The sequence below is a fragment of the Siphateles boraxobius genome, unplaced genomic scaffold (genome assembly GCF_051911475.1).
Source record: "Siphateles boraxobius isolate OS27281-9 unplaced genomic scaffold, OSU_SipBor_1 103, whole genome shotgun sequence".
NCBI lineage: Eukaryota > Metazoa > Chordata > Actinopteri > Cypriniformes > Leuciscidae > Siphateles > Siphateles boraxobius.
The window spans coordinates 2,197,904-2,207,500 of record NW_027508704.1 but is presented as its reverse complement, the minus strand read 5'-3'; the positions used below and the strand labels follow the sequence as shown (position 1 = coordinate 2,207,500).

Genomic DNA, 9,597 nt, shown 5'->3' with positions numbered 1-9,597 from the left:
GGACCCTAAAGGGATATATTGACCTGGCCCTTTACTTAGGCGGTCCGGCATTTACTGTGGGCTTGGCTGATGAAGCACCCTGCCAGCTCACAGTACCCCCGGAGTCAGTTTACATCTCGCCCGCCCAGCCAGAGCCTGCCCACGTCCCGTCTGTCCTGCCAGAGCCTGTCCTGCCAGAGCCCTCACCACTGGTCTCGTCCAGTCCCGAGCCCTCGCCGCTAATCCCGTCCAGCCCAGAGCCCTCGCCGCTGATCTCGTCCAGTCCCGAGCCCTCGCCGCTAATCTCGTCCAGCCCAGAGCCCTCCCGCTGATCTCGTCCAGTCCAGAGCCCTCGCCACTGGTCCCATCCAGTCCAGTGCCCTCTCGCTCTCGGAAGAGGAGGAGGAAGACTTCCTGCGTCCCACTGGGCCCGGAGGTCACTCCTAAGCCTGCTGTCAGCCCAGAGGCCGTCTCCAAGCTCCTTGCCCTGCCGGCCCCGCCCCAAGCTCCTTGCCCTGCCGGCCCCACCCAAGCCTCTAGCCCTGCCGGCGCCGCCCAAGCTCCTTGCCCTGCCGGCGCCGCCCAAGCTCCTTGCCCTGCCGGCCCCGCCCAAGCTCCTTGCCCTGCCGGCCCCGCCCAAGCTCCTTGCCCTGCCTGCCCCGCCCAAGCTCCTTGCCCTGCCGGCCCCGCCCAAGCTCCTTGCCCTGCCGGCCCCGCCCAAGCTCCTTGCCCTGCCGGCCCCGCCCAAGCTCCTTGCCCTGCCGGCCCCGCCCAAGCTCCTTGCCCTGCCGGCCCCGCCCAAGCTCCTTGCCCTGCCGGCCCCGCCCAAGCTCCTTGCCCTGCCGGCCCCACCCAAGCCTCTAGCCCTGCCGGCGCCGCCCAAGCTCCTTGCCCTGCCGGCCCCACCCAAGCTCCTTGCCCTGCCGGCCCCGCCCAAGCTCCTTGCCCTGCCTGCCCCACCCAGGCTCCTTGCCCTGCCGGGCCCCGCCCAAGCTCCTTGCCCTGCCGGGCCCCGCCCAAGCTCCTTGCCCTGCCGGCCCCGCCCAAGCCTCTAGCCCTGCCGGCGCCGCCCAAGCTCCTTGCCCTGCCGGCCCCACCCAAGCTCCTTGCCCTGCCGGCCCCGCCCAAGCTCCTTGCCCTGCCGGCGCCGCCCAAGCCTCTGGCCCTGCCTGTATCTCCTGAGCCGGTCCTTGCTCCAGCCTTTGACCCCGTAGCTACCCCAAAGAAATTTTTTTGAACCACCCGAAGAATCCTCGCCGCCGTCATGGCCGCCTGAAGGGCCCTCTCAACCATGGCCGCCGGAAGAATCCTCGTCTCTGCTTCAACTGCACCCTCTTACAGTGTCATGGGGCACAGGAATAATGTGGATAACATTCAACCAATAACCCCCATATAAAAGTTCACAATAAATCGTTAAAAGTTCACAGTGCTGTAATCACTCGTCTCAAACACGTTTATCTAAACTGCTCTAACCGTTGATCTCGCACGTCCGCCATGTTTGTAGTTTTTAACACATTTTATTTGTGTTTGTAGTTCTAATCGAATCCTCCCAACGTGCAATGGGTTGTGGGTAATGTTAGCCGTTAAGTGTTCACGGATCTGCACTTCGGATTCTGACCGGAAAAAAATAGACCATCTTTGTAACTCATTTCAACATACTACGAATTGGGACCTGATTGGGACACACTAATTCCAATACTATTTAGGACGAATAGTAGGCCTATGCGAATTGGGACGCAGCAAATATCTCCTCCAAGAGCTTTAAATTCAGCTCAGACCTTAAGACTGTTCTGACTCGGGTCGCTATATTTGTTCTAACTGATCTGACTCATGGTTTTCCTAAAAATGAAGATTAAAAATCAAAAACACTATAGACTTACATTGGGGTCCAAACTTTAATACTATAATCCTAATAGAGTATTTAAGTATTATTATCCACTTTGGCAAAGCCTAACATTTTAAAAACTTTGTAATTATTTTAAAAACTTTGTAATTGATGCTAGCAACATGCTAATTCATGCTAGTAAAGTGTTAAATAATGCTAGCAACATGATAATTAAGGCTAACAACAATGTCAAAATATGTTAGTAATGTGCTAATTCCTGCTAACAATGTAATAAATCATGTTAACAACATGCAAAATCATGCTAGCAACATGCTTAGCAAAATGTTAATTCATGCTAACAACCAGACATGGGGAGTATTTCAATTAAATGTATTTTAAATACGTATTTAATTACTTTAGTGTATTTTGTATTTTGCAGGAGTGGAAAAAATAAAATGTAGTTTGTAACAAAATATTTTGAGGGAGTGTATTTAGAGTATTTCAAATACTTAACACAGAAACCGAAAATTCTCGGGACAGCAGCATTTGTCCAAATTTCAATCTTAACCGTTCTATTTCATCAGAAACGATCTTAAAACAGGGCTTTAAGTGTAAAATACTAAACTTTTCCTTTAAGGCACGAGTAGAGTAACAGTGATAATATGGCTACGTAGCCTACATCAAACACGTTTTGCTATTAAGGGCTAGCCTACCACACCATTGATGTGAACTTCGGTATATACATGCCATTTACGTCAGAGCGAGCTATTTCAGGCCCTGCACTGTAAAAAGAAAAGGTGCCTGGAGGAACCTTTTGGGGTTCTTCACTTTGCCACACCGGCGGAACCGTCTGTAGATCCTCTAGGAACCCTTTTAAAAGGGGCGGTTCTCTGAGGAACCACCCAGGTTTCCTGAGGAACTCCTATATTAGGCACTGTGTAGAACCGTTTTGGGTGCCTCCAGGAACCAATTTGTATTTATTCATTATTATTTAATGTTGTTACTATGGTTACCATTCATTTTTATACCATTCTATTATTATAATATACAAACTGAACCAAATACAAAATAAGAATTGTTTATTACATATTTTAGATCCATTTTAATACACTTCCATACACTTGGGAAAAGAAGCTAGTAATAGATGAATATCAATGAATAGAATACACAAACAAATAGTATAATACATAAGCAACATGAATAATCAACCGTGTATATACAATAGGCTATACAAGAAAAGACATCTCAACTAAATGCATGGAAACACATATGTTGCATGTAAAAAAAATATTAAAAAAGTGCATCTTCACTAAAGTTAAGTTGTGTTAAGCTTGTTAAGTCTGATGTCACTGTTTCCAAATCCAAAAGCTCTATCAGATGCCAAAAAACAAACATCAAACGGTGCTAATATACACTCATTGTGCTGTAAAATTCCTGAAAATGATAATCCTAACTTTTATCTCTATACCGAAATCTCAGATGGTTAGTTATTAAGCTATTTTGAATCGTAAAATATTGAAGTCTGTGATGCCGTGAGACTGGAGACTGTAATGAAAAGCCATAGGGCTTTTGAAAAGCTTAAATGTGTGACTTGAATCAACAGGACTCATAAATGGTTGTTGAGTATTCTCACTAGAAACAAGATAGATAGTTAAGGTGCAGTATAATTATCTGTTGTTCATTGAATTTTCACTGGTGAATTCCAGTCATTTCAATAAGAATCCACACAATCAGCAATTTTATGTGTGGTCAAAAATGTCACTATGGGACCAAGTTGGTCACTGGAATTGGCTGGATTAGACCAACAGAAAGCTGCTGGAAAGTGACTCCTGTGTGAGCTGTGCTTCATACATTACGTCGCTACACTGCTGACAATGGTCAATGGACTTTTTTGCCCGTGTAATTTCACGAATTTCACAAATGTGACCGCACCTTTACTCGCTGCAACATAAAATGCAATCATTAATAAAATCTTCACAAGGGACATGTGAGGTACTTCACGACTAAAAAAAAGTCAAAAGGTGCAGCAGCTTAATTTTCCATTTGTTTTTCCTCTTTTCTGGTGGATGGTCCAGGCACTTCAATGATTTTCAGGTTTACAGGAGGATTTTTTATTCTTGTTCAAACTTGTATTTCAGCTTACAGAGGTCCCTGCAAAGAACCAAAATTACTATTAGCAAAGTTATTAAAGTGATAGTTGTGAACTTAAAATAATTTCCTTAGCCTTGTGACATTACTAACCTGTTTGACTTTCTGTCTGTGGACCCAAACGCAGATCTCGGGCATAATGATCCCAGTCATCATTCAATTTCACTGCATGAGACAAGCAGAACAAAATTGTGTAAATCATTAATGAAAACATTCTTATGTACACTTGTCTAGTTCAATTCAATGCAACAATTTATGTAAAAATGGTTAAATGTTCTGTTAAGCTCCAAAAATGTCCAAGAAAAGTTTTCTGAGTAACATGAATGAGATTTGAGAGCATCAAGGAATATTTTCAGAGAATAACTGATTAAAATACACAAGTACACTGTCAAACAAAACAAATTCACACAGAAGAGTTTATAGTAATAAAGTAGTTCCATGTGGTGCAGGTAACTTACTGTAATTCAATGTTGCCTCTGAAATGTTCAGATGATTTTAGAAATGCAGTGGTTGTTCTGGGGAAACAAAAGAACAAAGCTTATTATATCCATTCACAACATAATATTTATTGGTCAGTAAAGGTCTTGAAAATGGTATTTGAAAGAATCAGGGTAAATTACCTGTAGTAAATAAACAAAAACAGACCAAACTAACGTTAACTATAGGCCTATCCACTTGTGTTATTCATAACAAAAGCCAATGACAGCAGGAATCAGCTATCAATTAGTTATATCAGCAATTTGAAGACACATTTGTACATAATACATTGAAGTGAATGACTAAGACAATAAGTTAATGATTTCCATTTGATCTTTAAAGTTAGCTTGTTCATTAGATTAGTTAGCATCGCGAGATTCGCGACTAAAAACCTTCATACCACATACTGTGCAATAAACGAGTGGTAAACACTGTAAAAACGATAAAGAAAAATAAAATAAAAATTAGTTTGTATGTGTTTGAATATATAGTGAGTAGACTCTGTATTTATATTTCTTTGGCGAGTTTACAAACCTTGTAACGGAGAGCCGAACAAACAGCTGAAGCTTTGGCGAAAGGAGCCGTTACTTTCAAATCCGATGATGATCAGCTGAGCTGTGTTGCGCGCGAGCAGCGCGAGGTTCACTGATGACAGCAGAGGCAGTTTCGAGACAGAATAAAACTGTTCTCCTCCTGCTGCTTCTCCTCTTGCTTCTTCTTTTTCTTCTTCTCCACCTGCTTCTTCTTATTCTTCGTCTCCTCCTGCTGCTTCTTCTTCTTCTTCATATCATTATTATTATTATTAGGCAACTTACTATTTATGGTAGTTAAGTTTTAAATTAATCAATAAAATAGGTCTATACTAAATAAATGTAAGTATACTGAATCAGAAGTATAAATTATGAAATATATTATTATTATTATTATTATTATTAGGTGTTCAAGCACGAAGTGCTGAAAACCTATTGTAATTGTACTGATTTTTAGGTGTTCAAGCACGAAGTGCTGAAAACCTATTGTAATTGTACTGATTTTTATTATTAGGTGTTCAAGCACGAAGTGCTGAAAACCTATTGTATTTGTACTGATTTTTAGGTGTTCAAGCACGAAGTGCTGAAAACCTATTGTATTTGTACTGATTTTTATTATTAGGTGTTCAAGCACGAAGTGCTGAAAACCTATTGTAATTGTACTGATTTTTATTAGGTGTTCAAGCACGAAGTGCTGAAAACCTATTGTATTTGTACTGATTTTTATTATTATTATTATTATTATTATTATTATTATTATTATTATTCTGCCGTAAAACGCGTCGTGCAGACCAAACCGTAAGTGCTAGAGACTTCATATTTGGGATTAAGGTAGCACAGAAATCGAGGAGAGGTTGAGAGAGTATGAGCCCGATTGGCCCATAGGTGGCGCTATAGTAACAAAAACGCGAAAGTGATCATAACTCCTAGACCCTATGTCGTAGACTCAAGTGTCTTATATCATTGGAAAGCTGGACTCTTGACTTAAAAAACGTATATCTCCGATTTCATTTCCGGTATGCAAATTTTTCCGCCATTTTGAATTTTGTCAAAAAACTACTTTTGCGAACTAGTCCCTGGTTTTTCGCCCGATCGGAACCAAACCAGTGCAGAAATGTTCTCTGGAGTCTGAATATCAATAATTATCAAAAAAAAGTCGAATTTTCGATTTCCGGTTGCTAGGGGGCGCAAAATGATCGTTGTGGGAGGAGCCTATTTTACTAAAATGGCTATAACTCAAGAAGGAAATGAGATATCTTCACCAAACTTGGTCCACATATTAATGAGTTCAATTTGAGGTCACAGTAAAAAAACCGCATCGATCTAACACTAGGTGGCGCTATAACATTGAAAAAACATAAAAGGGGGTGTGGCCACCTGACCGTTAGTCCGATTGACTTGAAAATTGGTATGCAGTGTCTTGGTCCAAGGTGCCATGTATGTGTAAAAGGATATTGGCGTATCTAAAAAAACATGGCCGCCATCGGCCAATTAAATTTGAGCACCTGTGAGACGAGGTTAACGGAGGCCAATCGGAACGAAACTCTATGGGCATGTTCGACTCATGGCCCAAGAGGTCTGTAAGAGTTTTGAAAGAAATCAGCCACTAGTTGGCGCTAACGAGTTTTACGGCTCTGTAATCACGTGGTGTTCCACACATCCCCACAATATGCACATCATTTGATAGATCTCCTTATGCTGAACAACTTTGCCTCTAGAACCATTGCTGTCAATCAAACCGTTCATTAAATATTCACGGATATGTTAAAAACCTACTTTTGCGAACTAGTCCCTGGTTTTTTGCCCGATCGGAATCAGACCAGTCTAGGACAATTCTCTGGACTCTCTAGATCAATAATTATTGAAAAAAAGTTGAACTTTTTTATTTTTCTTATGGTATTAAAGGGTTATTTAGAAAAGGGGCGTGACAAAATGCACCCAAAAGCCTATAAATCATAAATAAAAACTCAGAACTTCACAAAAATTGATGAGCATATGTGTCATACCATGGTGAAGAAGCATGAAACGTTTCATGGAGATCGGACAATAGGTGGCGCTATAACTGTTGAAAAGCTTTAAACCCATGTATTTCCTATGGTAAATTGCCTGTATTGGCTGTAAATGGTCTTTTCCATCTATGATCGTATAATTTTCATATCCTAATGTTTAAAACCAGTGCTGTACAATTATCTGGACTCTCTAGATCAATAATTATCAGAAAAGGTATAATTACTTCATTTGGATGGCTATAATAGAGTGTAAATCGGATGGCTATAACAGCTATAACAGCTTGGATGGCTATAACAGCCAATAAGTGGTATTTTACTGCCCCCTGTTGTCATTTCATCATACTACTCTCTAATATTTTTATATATAATTGATATTTAGACTTTATTAAATCATTATTTTAACTTTTACAATCACATTTAGTCAAAATGCATCTATTGCTCTGTACTCTCTACAACAATAATTATAGGAAAATGTATAACTTCTTCATTTGGATGACTATAATAGGGTCACTTCAATATGTAGCCTTGACCGAAAGCCAATATCTTTTCAATAAATGCTCATAGCTTCTTAAAAAAAGGTCGAGAACAGCTATAATAGCTTGAAAAAGGCTAACAGCCAATAAGTGGTATTTTACTGCCCCCTGCTGTTTAAAAAAAGTCATTTTGTCACACTGCTCAACTATAATTAATATTTAGACTTTATAAATTCACTATTTTAACATTTACAATAACATTTAGTCAAAAATCGTCTATTGAAGTGACAATTGAGTCACATTGGCTCCTGAAGTTCCAAATGTCTCTATCTACATCAGAATGAGCGTGTGTAGATTAAATGATATGAAAAACATGGCCTATTGTATAAGTAGGCTGTAATAGCACTGTTGTCCACTAGATGGAGCAGCAGCATTAGACATTTTTAATCTTTTTTTATCAGCTTTCAGCATTGGCTAACAAACAAATGCTTAAAGCATTTTTTTTAATTAGTTTTATATTATTACATTGCAAAGAAATATGTGAAATGCTCATATACCATTAAAACAGATTTTCACAATAACATATCCCAAAAATGTGTGTGTGTGTGTGTGTGTGTGTGTGTGTGTGTGTGTGTGTGTGTGTGTGTGTGTGTGTGTGTGTGTGTGTGTGTGTGTGTGTGTGTGTGTGTGTGTGTGTGTGTGTAAGCATGCATTATGGAGTTAACATGAAAAAAATGGTTTGCTTCACTGGAGAATACTGGAGAAACAAAGTAGTTGAAAATGAAACTGAGCCAATAAGTGGTCTTCTACTGCCCTCTGCTGGCCACTCTTCTTATTAATTGTCTTTTTTTGTATATAGACACTATAAAATCACTTAAATAACAATTACTATTATAACACATTCATATTTTGTCAGAGTTTATCACTTCAATTGTTCTTATGCTTCATATAATTGATATCAACGTGGTAAATCATGGTAAATAACGCCAGAAACATGGTAAATCATAGTAAAAAAGGTAAATCATGCTAGAATCCTGGTAAATTATTCTAGAATGTGCTATATCATGGTAAATCATCATATAACATGGTATATCAAGGTAAACTATGGAAAATCATGTACGATTCATGGTAAATCATACTGGAACATGGTAAATCATGGAAAATCACACTGAAATGTAGTATATCATGGTAAATCATGCTTGCTACATAAAACTTAATGTCTTTTGATGCTTTTGTGCTTAACGGCCTGAAAGGCCTTAACTGCTTGAACACCGCTAAATGCTGCTTGCAGCTTTAATTATTATTATTATTATTATTATTATTATTATTCTTCTGCCGTAAAACGCATCGTGCAGCCCAAACTGTAAGGGCTAGAGAGCTGAAACTTTGTCAGATGGTAGTACAAAAATCGAGGAGAGGTTCAGAGAATATGACCCCGATTGGCCAATAGGTGGCGCTACAGCGATCAATTGCGTGAAACTGCTCATAACTCCTAGACCGTATGTCGTACACTCAAGTGTCTTATATCATTGGAAAGCTGGACTCCTGACAAACAAAATGTATATCTCCGATTTCATTTCCGCCATGATAGATTTTCCGCCATTTTGAATTTTGTCGAAAAACTACTTTTGCGAACTAGTCCCTGGTTTTTCGCCCGATCGGAACCAAACCAGTGCCAAAATGTTCTCTGGAGTCTGAATATCAATAATTATCAAAAAAAAGTTGAAATTTTGATTCACGGTCGCTAGGGGGCCTAAAATGAACGTTGTGGGCGGAGCCTATTTTACTAAAATGGCTATAACTCAAGAAGTAAATGAGATAGCTTCACCAAACTCGGTACACATGTGAATGAGTTGATTCTGAGGTCACAGTAAAAAAATCGCGACGATCAAACACTAGGTGGCGCTATAATGTGAAAAAAACATAAAAAGAGCTCTGTCCACCTGACCGTTAGTCCGATTGACTTGAAAATTGGTATGCAGTGTCTTGGTCCAAAGCCCCATGTATGTATATAAGGACATTGGCGTATCTCAAAAAACATGGCCGCCATCGGCCAATGAATTTGCGCACCTATTAGACAAGGTTAACGGAGGTCGATCAGCATGAAACTCGTTGGGCATGTTCAACTCATGGCTCAAGAGGTCTGTAAGAGTTTT

At 40.3% G+C, this 9,597-nt stretch overlaps 1 long non-coding RNA gene across 1 annotated transcript; it reads right to left on the bottom strand.

Moving 5' to 3' along the window:
• Nucleotides 1–4,094: 4,094 nt before the first annotated feature.
• Nucleotides 4,095–5,000, bottom strand: LOC143753042 (uncharacterized). The gene is made up of 3 exons (XR_013207523.1): nt 4,964–5,000; nt 4,411–4,467; nt 4,095–4,117 (listed from the first exon to the last, which is right to left on the bottom strand). It is a non-coding gene; the product is annotated as an uncharacterized LOC143753042 (long non-coding RNA).
• Between the last annotated feature and the right edge of the window lie 4,597 nt (nt 5,001–9,597).